The sequence below is a fragment of the Cebus imitator genome, unplaced genomic scaffold, assembly GCF_001604975.1.
Source record: "Cebus imitator isolate Cc_AM_T3 unplaced genomic scaffold, Cebus_imitator-1.0 Scaffold111, whole genome shotgun sequence".
NCBI lineage: Eukaryota > Metazoa > Chordata > Mammalia > Primates > Cebidae > Cebus > Cebus imitator.
This window is the reverse complement of record NW_016107426.1, coordinates 5310185-5325701: the sequence shown is the minus strand read 5'-3', so window position 1 is coordinate 5325701 and position 15517 is coordinate 5310185. Positions and strand designations below refer to the sequence as shown.

The 15517-nt window shown below is 42.6% G+C and overlaps 1 pseudogene; it reads left to right on the top strand.

The window, feature by feature from the left end:
* Nucleotides 1-14856, top strand: part of LOC108311053 — a 27874-nt pseudogene extending 13018 nt beyond the window's left edge.
* Nucleotides 14857-15517: the final 661 nt, after the last annotated feature.

Sequence of the window (15517 nt, the reverse complement as noted above, 5' to 3'; positions counted from 1 at the left end):
GCCCAGCTAATGTTTTGTATTTTTAGTAAAGATGGGGTTTCACCATGTTGACCAGGATGGTCTCGATCTCTTGACCTCGTGATCCACCCACCTTGGCCTCCCAAAGTGCTGGGATTCCAGGCTTGAGCCACCACGCCTGGCCCTTGTCTGTGTCTTAATCCTTGGAACCCATGAGTATGTGACATTACATGGCAAAGGGAAATTAAGATTGTAGCTAAACTTAAGGTTGCTAATTTGGTGATTTTATGATAGAGAGGTTATACTGGCTTCTCTGGGTGGGCCTGGTATACTTGCAAGTGTCTTTAAAAGTAGAAGAAGACTGAAGAGAGGTCAGAGTAACATGATGGCAAAAGAACCAGATCTCCTGTTGCTGGTTTTGAGGATCGGGGGAGGCATCATAAGCCAAGGAATGCGGGAAGCCGTCAGGATGTGAAAAGTCAAGAGAGCAGATTCTCCCCCAGAGTCTGCAGAAGGGAATCATGTCTGCTGGCAGCTTGATTTTGGCCCAATGAGAGCTGTGCTGAACTTGGAACCTGTAGAACTGTAAGATAATCAATTATGTTTTAAGCCACCAAGTTTGTGGTAATTTGTTGCAGCAGCAATAGAAAAGAAATGCAAAATATACTCTCTTTCCTTTGGTAGTTTCTCTTTGATAGCTTTTGGTGAGGAAGAATTTGTAAAGGAATATATTTATCTTAACTTTTGGCTTATAATAATAGAAGAATTGGCTAGAATGAGTCAAAAATTATATTTTCTGTTACCCTTGAAACCAGCACGTTTGCAGAATGAAAGTTTTTATTGGTTTTCTGCAGCATTTTATTTATTATTTTTATTTATTTATGAGACAGGGCTTCACTTTGTCACCCAGGCTGAAGTGCAGTGTGACAATCATAGCTCACTGCAACCTCAACCTCCTGGGTTCAAGCCATCCTCCTGCCTCAGCCTCCCGAATAGCTGGGACTACAAGCGTGCACCACCATGCCTGGCCGATTTTTAAATTTTGTTTTGTGTAGAGATGGGGTTTCACTGTGTTGAACTTGAACTCCTGGGGTCAGCCAACCTCTCACCTCAGCCTCCTGTTGGGATTACAGGCATGAGCCATGGCGCTCAGCTCTGCAGCATTTTATGTCTTATTTGCAAGAGCTGTGTGGACATTCATTGGCTTCTTTCTTAGCCTGGGTTACCCTGGAAAGCAGAGGCTGAGGAAAGAGCTTGCATTCAGGTAGTTCATTTGGGAAGCGACCCACGGAATCAATAGGCGGAAGCACTTGTCATTGGCTCACGTCTCCCATTGAGGGTTGCCTTGGGTGGTGTGATCTCCCCTGCACTTGAGCTGTGCATGCATCCATGCCCAGGAAACTCCTGTGGGTATGCCACTTCTTCAGTACCAGAAAAATGCCACAGCAGGCCAATGATATGCCTGAGGAAATATGGGGTCAGTATTGGAACTCTTCACCCCTTTAAACATGTAGCTGCTCACCACAGCTACAGCTGTAAATGGCGACAGAAGTAAGACCGAGCGGGGGAGAGGCAGAACATAAGCAGCATCTGATTCAGTCCATTCTCTGCATAGGTTAAGAGCAGTTTGTCACTGAGTCTTCTAAGTGTTGGCAGCTGCAATCACTCCAAAAAGGAGCGTAGTACAAAGGCTTCGTGTAACAAGCTGCAATCTTCACTGCTGCAGCTGAATCTGAGGCTGTCATTGGTAGTCATCATCTAGCTTCTCCAGCACCTATTCTAGATTTCCCTCTAGATTTCCTTGCCCCGCACTGAATTTCCTCTAGATTGCTTGCTTGGTGGCATGCCATCTCCACCCTTGAGGGACCTGAGCTCTTAGCTTCCTTGTCCTTACTGGGCTGTGATTGCTAAAATTGGCTATTGACCAGTATCACCTTGCACAGAAGTACCCAGAGACCCTCAGTGAATCCCTGTATTCCAGATTCTCTCTGTTCTCATTATAAGGCAAGAAACGCTACTCCTGAAGATAATTACATTTGATTACCTCCCGCAAGTCTGCTGACTCCCTTCTTTGCCTGCTAGGTCACTGGCACGAGGATCCCAGTGCAGAGGCAGTAGTCACCGTTTCCGCCTCACGGAGACGCTTCCCATTTCCTGTAGTGAAGCAGTGCTCCTCTGGATATCAGGACCTCTGAATTCTATAAAACCTAAAGGTGCAGGGACAAGAAGCACAGATTCTGTAAGTACACCACTGAGAATCCACTGGGAGTAATGGTGAGAGGGTCAAACGACCATGTAGACCTGTTTCTTTTAGTTACTGGGGGCATAGCAGCACTATTTGTTTAATTTATGTACTTGGTTTTGGTGGACGATGTCCCGACTTCACAGAGGTCTTTGCTCTGAGTTTGCACCTGAGTCGAACCTTTAATAAGCAATTCCATCATCATAAGTAGGTAATTTTTTTTCAGATGATGCCCTAATCGATAGAAATAATGAATCCTTTGGTCATGCATTGATTATTGTACACTTTGCTCTGTAAAATGGAACCCTTGATTTTTACCGATAATATATGGGGATCTGTATAATCAATAAGGTACATGGTAGGCCTCTGAATGGTGATGCTGTCAGACATGGCAGGCAGGCATATCAAAGCCGTATGGGAGTATCTATTCCAGTGCAGCTGAATCATTGCCCCCTCCAGGGTGGGAGGAGTCTGACGTAATCAACGTGCTGCCCAATGTTTGGCTGATCTTAGGTTTTGCTGTTCTGTCAAAGGATCCATGGCAGGTTGTTAACACTTTGCAGGTTGGGTATTCAATGGCAGCCTTAATAAGTGGAAGCCCATATTGTTGGGTCCTTCCATTCACAGCCTCTCTTCCTGTTATGGTTGGGACTTCATTATTGGACCTAATGGATAAGCAGATTGGGTGGTCGAGGACAGTGGCTATCTGACATCCATGGGATTAGTCATCCTGGTTGTTTGGTGTCTCCTCTGACTTTCATATTCTCTGGTGGGCGGGAGCATGAGATCTATGCCCACGTTGTGCCCTCTTCAATGGGTCTGTCACTTGCTTCTTCTCTAGACAAGTTTTTCCTCTCTGATCTTCCCAATTGGTTCCTTCCAGGCCCTGACCTACCAACCAACCTATTTGCCAATACTCAGGAGTCCATGTATATCCTTCTTATTTCTTCTTGCATTACAAAGTAAATAATCAAATTTGTAGCTCTCAGCTCTGTCCGCTAGAAGGACTGTCCCTCACAACCGACATTTAGATCCATCCCCAAGTGGGGCTATAGTGCAGCAGAAGTCCATTTTCAGTTTGTACTGACATAGTGTATACAACCCAGGTGTGAACTGAGACCGAGATTTTTTTCTCCTCCATCAGCTGGCTGTAGAAATACTTCCCGTGCCCTCAGCAAGATTTTAGGTGTGCGTTGATGTTTATGCATTGATGACGCAGAGCTAGGTGATGTGTGAACTAGAAGTCCTGTGCATGTAGCATTTTCCCTGGCTCTGCTTGGTCCGGATTTTTAACCATTTCTATACTATGATGGATTGCTGCTACATTTGGCTGACATAACTTGGTAGGTCTAAAATGCCAGTTCTTCATGGGCAGCAAAACTTACATAGCCGTTCAGTCAGGCACTTAGACTGCTTTAAAAAAAAGCAGGGGCTGCTTTAAAAAAAAGCATGTAGTTTATGCCACCAAAGATGGGATTTTGCTTCAAAATATAAAGGACCTTTCTGCTCTAGTTTTGTGTTTTGTATTGGCATTTTCCAGAGACCCTACACATGTCTTTACTATGGATCAACATATTCACCATGGATACCAGCAGTGCCATGGATTCTGTTGGTTGCATAGTCTGAAGAGTAAGGCAGCTTGCAGTGCTACCTAGATTTACTGTTGAGCCGTCTTTTTTCTCTGAACTCCGTTGAAACTGTAAGCCTTCCAAGTTACCCAAAAAATAAGTAGTAGCACTCCTAAGAGCAGTACATGCAGTCTCCCAAATCCAAAACAGATGACTAGGCACTCCTTCTTTTTTTTTAGTGGTGGGGAATGCGACATGAAACAACTTGTTTTTTATTTTAGAGAGGTTATCGTGACATGTCCCAGATTCTTGTACCCCTAAACACTTCATCAGATAAATAAAGCAAGTGTAGTAGCATGTTAATTATAAAATCTAGGTGGCAAGAGCAAGACTAAGCAAAGAGAACAAATCTGGAGGCATCACATTACCTGACTTCAAACTATACTAAAAAGCTATCGTCTCCAAAATAGCATGACCCTGGTATAGAGAGAACCTGGAATAGAGAACCCAGAAATAAACCCAAATACTTATAGCCAACTGATCTTTGACAAAGCAAACAAAAACATAAAGTGGGGAAAGGGCACCCTATTCAACAAATGGTGCTGGGATAATTGGCAAGTCACATGTAGGAGAATGAAACTGAATCCTCATCTCTCACCCTGTACAAAAATCAGCACAAGATGGATCAAAGACTGAAATCTAAGACCTGAAACCATAAAGATTCTAGAAGATAACTTTGGAAGATCCCTTCTAGATACTGGCTTAGGCAAAGATTTCATGACCAAGAAACTGAAAGCAAACGCAGCAAAAACAAAGATAAATAGATGAGACTTAATTAAACTAAAAAGCTTCTGCACAGCAAGAGAAATAATCAGGAGAGTTAACCAGCAACCCACAGAGTGGGAGAAAATCTTTACAATCTATACATCTGACAAAGCACTAATATCCAGAATCTACAACAAACTCAAACAAACTAGCAAGAGAACAAACGATCCCATCAAAAAGAGGGCTAAGGACATATACAGATAATTCTCAAAACAAGGTATACAAATGGCCACCAAACAAATGGAAAAATGCTCAGTATCACTAATTATCAGGGGAATGCAAATCAAAGCCTCAATGTGATGCCACCTCAGTCCTGCAAGAATGGCCATAATCAAAAATAAAAAAATAATAGATGTTGGCCTGCAAGCAGTGGAAAGAGAACACTTTTACACTGTTGGTGGGAATGTAAAATAGTACAACTCTGGAAAACAGCGTGGGGACTCCTTAAAGAATTAAAAATAGAACTACCATTTGATCCAGTAATCCCTATTGGGTATCTACCCAGAGGAAAAGAAGTCATTATGTGAAAAAGATACTTGAACATACATGTTTATAGCAGCACAATTTGCAATTGCAAAAATATGTGACCAGCCTAGATGTCCATCAATCAATGAGTGGATAAAGGAAATGTGCCATGTGTATATATACACATACCGTGGAATACTACTCAGTGATAAAAAAGAATGAAATAACGGCATTCACAGCAAACTGAATGGAATTGGTGACTATTATTCTAAGTGAAGTAACTCAAGAATGAAAAACCAAACATTGTATGTATTCATATGTGGGAGCTAAGCTATCAGGGCGCAAAGGCATAAGAAGCATACATTGGACTTTGGGGACTCAGGGGACAGGGTGGCTAGGGATAAAAGACTACACACTGGGGGCAGTGAAAACTGCTTGTGTGATGGGTGCACCGAAATCCCAGAAGTCACCACTAGATAACTTATTCATGTAACCAAACACTAAAACACTACCTATTCCCCAAAAACCTATTGAAATAAAAATTAAACTTTTTTTAAATTTAAAAATTCTCAATAAAAATCTAGGTGGTGCAGGCAGAGGAGCATTACACACTGGGGTTGCTGGGGATCCTAAGGGAGGGACAGTGGGGGGTGGGGAGGCTGGGAGGGATAACATGGGGAGAAATGCCAGTTACAGGTGACGGGGGGATGGAGGAAGCAAACCACCTGGCCAAGCATGTACCTGGGCAACAATCTTGCCTGATCAGCACATGTACCCCAGAACCTAAAGTACAATTAAAACAAAATAAACATCTAGGTGGTGAATACTCAGAAGTTCACTGTAAAACCATTTCAACTTTCTGTATGTTTGAAATGTGTATAATAAAATAATAAGTCCGGGCGCGGTGGCTCAAGCCTGTAATCCCAGCACTTTGGGAGGCCGAGGCGGGTGGATCACGAGGTCAAGAGATCGAGACCATCCTGGTCAACATGGTGAAACCCCGTCTCTACTAAAAATACAAAAAATTAGGTGGGCATGGTGGCGCGTGCCTGTAATCCCAGCTACTCAGGAGGCTGAGGCAGGAGAATTGCCTGAACCCAGGAGGCGGAGGTTGCTGTGAGCCAAGATAGCGCTATTGCACTCCAACCTGGGTAACATGAGTGAAACTCCGTCTCAAAAAAAATAAATAAATAAAAATAAAATAAAATAATAGGAAAAAACTTTTGTTGATAGGTCAGACCCCTGAATCTTTATAGACTTCCTCTTCCACCTGTACTGTGCAGGTATCTAATTAGCACTAAATAATATTGCATTGTCTGGAGGTACCACAGCTCATTTATCCACTCATCTATTGAAGAATATCTTGATTACTTCCAAGTTTTGGCAATTATAATTAAGGCGGCTATAACCATTCATATGTAGGTTTTTGTCTGGGCATGAGTTTTCAGTTCAAGTGGATAAATACCAAGAAACACAATTGCTGGATCATATGGTTGCTTCTAGTTTAGTATCTTAGCTAAGGGATGGGGTGAAATTATGGGAGCTTCCACTTGGTAGAAGCTTAATAACTTAATAACTCTTAGTTAATAGGTCAGGGAACCAATGAGAGGCCTTTTAAAAGGATAAATATATGCATTTAGGAACTGAAGAAATTACCACAGGGTAAATACTTGAGCCCATTGGACTCAGCGTGAGATGGTCTTGAGCCAATTTCTTTCTTTACCCAGGCTGGAGTGCAATGGCGCGATCTCGGCTCACCGCAACCTCCGCCTCCTGGGTTCAGGCAATTCTCCTGCCTCAGCCTCCTGAGTAGCTGGGATTACAGGCACGTGCCAGCAGGCCCAGCTAATTTTTTGTATTTTTAGTAGAGACGGGGTTTCACCATGTTGACCAGGATGGTCTCAACCTCTTGACCTCGTGATCCACCCGCCTCGGCCTCCCAAAGTGCTGGGATTACAGGCTTGAGCCACTGCGCCCGGCGGAGCCAATTTCTTTAACAGTAAATACGCACCATGGAAGAGAATACTGAGAATGCTCACGCCCAGGAGGATAGAGAAACACGAAGCTGTCTCTTGTACCAGGGGACCCAAGATGCCATCATGACTCTGTGGAATGATTAACTTCAAGATTCCAGATGATAATTCAAGCTTCCGTTTTCTCCTTTGACATGAAAATATTACTTACAGCTATTTCACTGGGTCACAATGGGGACAAATGAGATAATGGTGGCACTTAGCATGCTCCCAATTCATGCTAGCTACAGTGGTAACGTTAGAGCCAAAGTTGCTTGTTTTAAACATTATTTCTTAGAATTGTCTCCATAAAAGAAAATACAAATGACAGAAGGAGGAGACACAGAAGAAAGAGGATAACAGAAAGGAGGGAAAGCATAAAAAAAGAATAAAAAAGCAAAGAAAAATATTTAAAAAGTGAAATGATTTTAAAATGACAGAAAAGAAAGGGAGAGAAAGAGACTTCAGCCACTAGGTACAAAACAGTCCAGAGGCCATTGAAAGCAGATGTTTTTCTGGATGTGCTGTGAGACTGTAGCATATTTCAACAACTGAGCACTGGCTTTGACTCAAGTAAAGCCAAAGGTTCAGGTTTAAAACTATAGTCCTAAGAGTGACACCACCAGCATGGCAAACAGAAGCTCCTGACTCTCCCTCCACCCACAGATGCACCAAATAAACCTCTATCCATGGATCAGTTCCCTCTGAGAGAAAGTCAGAGACCAGTTGAGAGATGCCCACCCACTGAGCAACTAAGAAAACAACATAAAACAGGTAGGAGACGCCAAGGCACACTTGGGCACAGACCTCACCCTGGGCACTATGCCATAAAACTGGAAAAGGAGTCTCCAATGCCCAGTTTCTCCTCGTGGAGAAGAGCATCTGGACCTCACATATAAGGCCTTGACCTCATGCTTCCCTGTCGTTTTACACACAGTGGGGATTAGACACACGCGTGTGCTCCCAGGCTATAGGAAATAAAGTGGTGGTCTTATATGGGTATCCAGACACCTCCAGGTATTTCATCCCCCAGGAGCAGTGCACGGAGAGGCATTAAAAAACCCGCAGCCCTCGATTGCCTGCTCTTACCCTCAAACACTCTTTCGGTGGCTGCCAAGCAGGCAAGTGGCCTGGCTTCAAACTAACTTGCATTGTAGATTTAGAGAGACAGCCAATTAGTAACTCACCGCCAGTCTGGAGGAGTTTGCGTCCATACTAAGGATCCCAACTTTTACCACATCCACCTAAAAGACTGTATCATTAATCTCATGGCTCTTGGAGCAGGTGACACTAGCATGATACACATCTCCCCAGATAGCAAGAAAAAGATAGTCTCTTTAAACATGCGTGCAAACACCATCAGGGACTTCATCCCTCTGGAGTGGAGCAGAGAAAGGGCCTAAAAAAAATGCAACTCCCTGTTTCTCCACCAGAAGGGGTTTAGGACACACACTGACAGCCACAATTGTTAAAGCTACCTCTTAAAGGACTCCATCCTAAACCTAATAGCTCTGGGAACAGAAGGACATAAACATGTGTGAGTCTTCTCTGATCCCAGAACAAAGAGGTGATTTTAAATGGGCTTCCAAATACTTCCAGGGGCCATAACCCCTCGGGGCAGTGCAGAAAAGAAGCAGGAACATGCTGCTCTCCCTTTCTCTTCATAAGGGGCTTACCACACCCACACTTAGTGGCTACTTGACAGCTTGGCCTCTAATAAATTTACATCAGGGAGCCAGTGAGGCAAGCAAACAGTAGCCCTCCATTAGCTGAAGCCAGAGCTTGGCATTTATCTCCCTGGCTAGCCACAGAGATAAATTCAGGTCTATCCAGTCTTTCTTGGAGGAATTTGGCCATGCAGCACGTGCCACAACTTCCATAGCTCCCACCCAAGGGACTGTTTCCTGAACAAACTTCCTCTGGAAGTTCAGAGAACTTTGTCATTTGGAGTGACCCAAGGCCATAGAAAACAAACAGGTGGATGTATAATGGGCCTATTCTCAGAAGCTCTCTCTCCAGGATCAGAAGGTGCTTGCCACCAATCTTCTCCTGGATTAGTCTAGACAGAGTGGGATACAGACACCTGCACCCAGCCTCACTGTGAGAAAGATTTGGAACTCACACCAATCCCCCAAGCTTTCCAGCTATATGTTAAGGGTCTGGCTTCTCTCAAACTGGTCTTGGGATACTTACAAGACATGCTACATCCTAAGTTTCAGTGGACTGTATTAGTCCGTTTTCACACTGCTGATAAAGACATACCCGAGACTGGGCAATTAAAAAAAAAAAGAGGTTTATTGGGCTTACAGTTCTATGTGGCTGGGGGAGGCCTCACAAACATGGTGGAAGGTGAAAGGCATATCTTACATGGTGGCAGACAAGAGAAGAGAGCTTGTTCTGGGAAACTCCCATTTTTATACAATCATCTGATCTCATGAGTCTTAATCACTCTCATGAGAACAGCATGGGAAAGACCTGCTCCAATGATTCAGTTACCTTGCATTGGGTCCCTCCCACAACATGTCAGTATTCAAGATGAGATCTGGATGGGGACAGAGCCAAATCATATCATTCTACCCCTGGCCGCTCCCAAACCTCATGTCCTCACATTTCAAAACTAATCATGCTTTCCCAACAGCCTGTCAAAGTCTTAAATCATTTCAGCATTAACTCAAAAGTCCACAGTCCAAAGTTTCATCTGAGACAAGGCAAGTCCCTTCCACCTACGAGCCTGTAAAATCAAAAGCAAGGTAGTTACCTCCTAGATACAATGGAGGTACAGGTGAAGGTACAGGCATTGGGCAAATACAACCATTCCAAATGGGAGAAATTGGCCAAAACAAAGGGGCAACAGGCCATGAAAGTCCAGAATCCAGCAGGGCAGTCAAATCTTAAAGCTCCAAAATGATATCCTTTGACTCCAGGTCTCACATCCAGATCACACTGATGCAAGAGGTGGGCTCCCATGGTCGTGGGCAGCTCTGCCCCGTACCTTTGAAGGTACAGCCTCCCTCCTGGTTGCCTTAATAGGCTGGCATTGAATGTCTGCTGCTTTTCTAGGTGCATGGTGGAAGCTGTCAGTGGATCTACTATTCTGGGGTCTGGAGGTTGATGGCGCTCTTCTCACAGCTCCACTAGGCAGTGCCACAGTGGGGACTTTGTATAGGGCTTCCCTTCTGCACTGCCCTAGCAGAGGTTCTCCATGAGAGCCCCGCCTCTGCAGCAAACTTCTGCCTGGGCATCCAGGCATTTCCATACATCTTCTGAAATCTAAGCAGAGGTTCCTAAACCCCAATTCTTAACTTCTGTGTACATGTAGGCTCAACACCACATGGAAGCTGCCAAGGCTTGGGGCTTGCACCCTCTGAAGCCATGGCCCAAGCTCTATGTTGGCCATGGCTGGAGTGGCTATAGTGGCTGAGATGCAGGGCACCAACTCCCTAGGCTGCACACAGTATGGGGACCCTGGGCCCAGCTTGGGAAACCACTTTTTCCTCCTAGGTCTCCAGGCCTATGATGGGAGGGGCTTCCATGAAGACCTCTGACATGCCCTGGAGACATTTTCCTCATTGTCTTTGTGATTAACATTCAGCTCCTACTTATTTATGCAAATTTCTGCAACCAGCTTAAATTTCTCCTCAGAAAATGGTATTTTCTGTTCTATGGCATTGCCAGGCTGCACATTTTCCAAGCTTTTATGCCCTGTTTCTCTTTCAAAACTGAATGCCTTTGACAGCACTCAAGCCACTTCTTGAATGCTTTGCTACTTAGAAATTTCTTCCACCAGATTCCCTAAATCATGTCTCTTAAGTTCGAAGTTCCACAAATCTCTAGGACAGGGGCAAAATGCCACCAGTCTCTTTGCTAAAACATAGCAAGAGTCACCTTTGTTCCAGTTCTCAACAAGTTCCTCATCTCCATCTGAGGCCACCTCCGCCTGGATTTCACTGTCCATGTCATTATCAGTATTTTGGTCAAAGCCATTCAATAAGTCTCTGGGGAGCTCCAAACTTTCCCTTCTTCTTCCGAGTCCTCCAAACTGTTTCAACGTCTGCCTGTAACCCAGTTCCAAAGTCGCTTCCATATTTTCAGGTATCTTTTCAGCAGAGCCCCAATCCCAGTACCGTTTTACTGTATTAGACCATTTTCATACTGTTGATAAAGACGTAGCTGAAACTGGACAATTTACAAAAGAAAGAGATTTACTGGACTTATAGTTTGATGTGGCTGGGAAGACCTCATAATCATGGTAGAGTGTGAAAGGCACATCTCACATAGCAGAAGACGAGAAGAGAGCTTGTGTAGGGAAACTCCCATTTTTATATAACCATCAGATCTCGTGAGGCTAATTCACTTCATGAGAACAGCATGGGAAAGACCTGCTCCAGTGATTAAATTACCTCCCACCAGGTCCCTCCCACAATACATGGGAATTCAAGATGAGATTTGGGTGGAGACACAGCCAAACCATGTCAATGACAATCAAAAACAGAAATAGCAATGTGGACAAACACAAGGATTAGAGAGACATCTTAAAATCTCTGGCTGGATTCACTGATGAGAACCTTCTAAATAGAAGTTTAGTCTACCAAGATGGAGAGGTAGGCGCCTTATCTAATGTGCAGAAACCAACACAGAGAATTAAGTAAAATAAGAAATAGGGGAATATACTGCACTGGCGAAAATTAAAACAGAGACTGTTAAAAAAAAGAAAGAAAGAAAAAAAAAGAAAAAAGAAATAGGGGAATATATTCCAAACAATAGAACAAGACGTGTCTTCAAAAAACTGACCCAAATATAGTGGAGTTTTATGATTTACCTGACAGGAAATTCAAAATAACAATCATAAAGGTGCTCACAGTGATCAAGACAGCAATGCAAGAACAAACAAAGATCTTCAACAAAGAGTTAGAAAGTATAAAAAAGTACTAAACCAAAATTAAAGATCTGAAGAATGCTATAGCTGAACTGAGCAATCCAATGGGGGGGTTCAATAGCAGTAGTAGACTAGGTTAAGCAGAAGAAAGGATCAGTGAACTTGAAAACCGATTACTGGATATCATCCAATCTGAGGAGCAAAAGGAAAAACAAATGAAAAAGAGTGAGGACAGCTTAAGAGACTTACCAAACACCGTCAAGAGGAATGACTTATGCATAATTGGTGTGCCAGAAGTAAAAGAGAGAAAGGAACACAAAACATATTCAAAGAAATAATGGCAGAAAACTTCCTAAGTCTATAAAATAAATTAGAAAGACAGATTAAAAAACCCTATAAGGATAATAAATAAGACAAACCTAAGGAGATCCACAGCATATCATAGTCAAATTGTCAACAAAGTCAAAGAGATAGTGTTAAAAGCAGCACGAATAAAAACAAATTATGACATACAGAGGATCTGTAAATCAGTCAGTGGACTTCTCAGCAGAAACCTTGCAATCCAGAACTGAATGGAATAATATATTCAAAATCCTAAAAGAAAAAGACTGCCAATTAAGAATACTACATTCAGACAATCTTGTCTTTCAAATTCAAGGGAATGATAAAAACTTTCTCAGGCAAAATCTGAGAGAATTTATTACACCAGTTCTGCATTACAAAAAATGCTAAAGGCAGTCCTTTAAGCTGAAGGACAAGGATGCTAATTAGTATCATAAAGTCATGTGAAAGTATAAAAGTCACTGGTAAAAGTAGGTATGTTGTCAAATACAAAATACTCTAATACTATAATGGGTGGATAGATTATGTCTGTATTATAAAGGTCAAAAGGCAACATTATTTTTAAAAGCTACAATAATTAGCTATGGAATATATTATAAAAAGATATACAGTGTGAAATCAAAACCATAAAACATGGAAGGGAAGTAAAAGTGGTGCGTTTGTGTATACAATCAAAATCAAGCTGTTCTAAGCATAAATAAATCTGTTATAAGTATAAGATGTCTTATGTAAGCCTCAGGGAAACCACACAGCAAAAGCTGGTAATAGATACACAAAAGATAAAAAGAAAAGAATCAAAGCATACCACTATGGAAGGTCATCAAACCACAAGGAAGAAAACAAGAGCAGGAGAAGTGAACAAAAGATTTACAAAACAACTTGAAACAATTAACAAATTGAAAAGAATAAGTTCATATCTATCAGTAAATGTAAATGGATTAAATGGATTTTAATGTAAATGGATTAATTCCTCCAATTAAAAGTGTAGAGTAATTGAATAGAGGCCGGGTGCCATGGCTCACGCCTGTAATCCCAGCACTTTGGGAGGCCAAAGCGGGCAGATCACTTGAGGTCAGGAGTTCAAGACCATCCTGGTCCACACGGTAAAACCCTGTCTCTACTAAAAATACAAAAATTAGCCAGGCGTGGTGGCGGGCGCCTATAATCCTAGCTACTCAGGAGGCTGAGGCAGGAGAATCACTTGAACCCGGGAGGTGGAGGTTGCAGTGAGCCGAGATCGGGCCACTGCATTCCAGCCTGGAGACAGAGGGAGACTCCATCTCACAGAACAACAACCACCACAAAAGTGTAGAGTAATTGAATGGGTAAAAAATAATAAGACCCAAGTATATACTGCCTACAAGAGGCACTGCCTGACCTGTAAGGACACAGACTGAAAATGAAGAGAGAGATTGATCAGAGAAGACAACTGTGGAACCGGAAACCGCCCCTACTTGTAATCCCCCAACTGCAGAAGAGCAGAAAACAGAATCTACTCAGGAGGGTGCTAATCCAGAGCACTACATTAAACATCCTCTACAGAACAGTTGGGCACTCTGGTTTTTCCTTTTCTTTTTCTTTCTTTCTGTTTTTTTTTTTTTTTGAGGTGGAGTCTTGCTCTGTCGCCCAGGTTGGAGTGCAGTGGTGTGATCTCAGCTCACTGCAACCTCTGCCTCCCGGGTTCAAGTGTCTCATGCCTGAACCTCTGGAGTAGCTGGAACTACTGGTGCATGTCAGCATGTCCAGCTAATTTTTGTATTTGTATTGTATTTTTTTTTTTTTTTGAGATGGAGTCTCACTCTATTGTCCAGGCTGGAGTGCAGTGGCACCAATGTCTGCTCACTGCAATCTCCACCTCCCAGGTTCAAGCAATTCTCCTGCCTCAGCCTCCTGAGTAGCTGGGACTACAGGCACACACCATGTATTTTTAGTAGAGATGGGGTTTCACCATATTGGTCAGGCCGCTCGAACGCCTGATCTCACGATCTGCCTGCCTCGACCTCCCAAAGTGCTGGGATTACAGGCATGAGCCACTGTACCTGTCTGGGTGCTCTGGTTTTTTAAAAATGATGAAAGCAAAACTTGGCAAGCAAACCTGTGGCTGATCTCTAAGTTTGATACTGTTAAAGACTTTTGGGCCACGTACAACCATATCCAGTTGTCTAGTAAGTTAATGCCTGGCTGTGACTACTCACTTTTAAGGACAGAATTGAGCCCATATGGGAAGATGAGAAAAACAAACAGGGAGAACATAGCTAATTACATTGAACAAACAACAGAGACCAAGTGACCTTGATTGCTTTTAGCTAGAGACACTGCTGTGCCTTCTTGGAGAATCTTTTGATGACTACAGTGATGATGTATGTGGTGCTGTTGTTAATGTTAGAGCTAAAGGTGATAAGATGGCAATACAAATTACTGAATGGGAAAGCAGGGAAGCTGTTACGCGCATAGGGAGGGTATACAAGGAAAGGTTAGGATCCTCCAAAGATAGTGATTGGTTATCAGTCCCATGCAGACATAGCTTCTAAGAGCAGCTCCACTGCTAAAAATAGGTTTGTTTTTTAAGAAGACACCTTCTGAGTATTCTCATAGCAGACTGTGTCAAGAAATCGAGATTTGGGAGCTGAAAAAAGCTTCTTCAAAAAGCAGAGTGGACTGAATTAAAATTTGATTTCAATGTAGATGTTGCTAAGAGAAGTGTCATTCACCTTTGCCTTGTACTTCTGTGTTCTTTTTTCTTTATTTTTTTGGCTACAGTGTCCACTCTCCCAATCAAAGAATCACAGTAAACATCCCCAGAATCCATAAATGTGTTCCTGGCCCACTGTCTAATAGTTAAGTAGAATTACCATTAATTACATATACATTTTACCTATCCACAATATTCAAAAAACAACTTGGCATTTCTATACATTACAGGAAAAAAATTCTGTTGATGTTCTATTGGATGCGGGAGCACATTTTTCTGGTTTGAAAGATTATGATGCACACAGTTTTCTAGCAATTTTCTTTGTTTCCTTTTACAGCATTGTCTTTGCTGTACTCTTGCTGATGGCTGCTAGATTTTAATTTATCTGTTTTCCTACTTGATAACATTAGTGATTCTGATTTAAGTTTTTCATTTGTTTTGCTTTTGTTTTTTCTGTTGTGTAACATTGGTGAAGGATCCAGGAATATGACACAAAGGTGGAATAAGCATTAATTTTGTGCAAAAAAAAAATGAGAC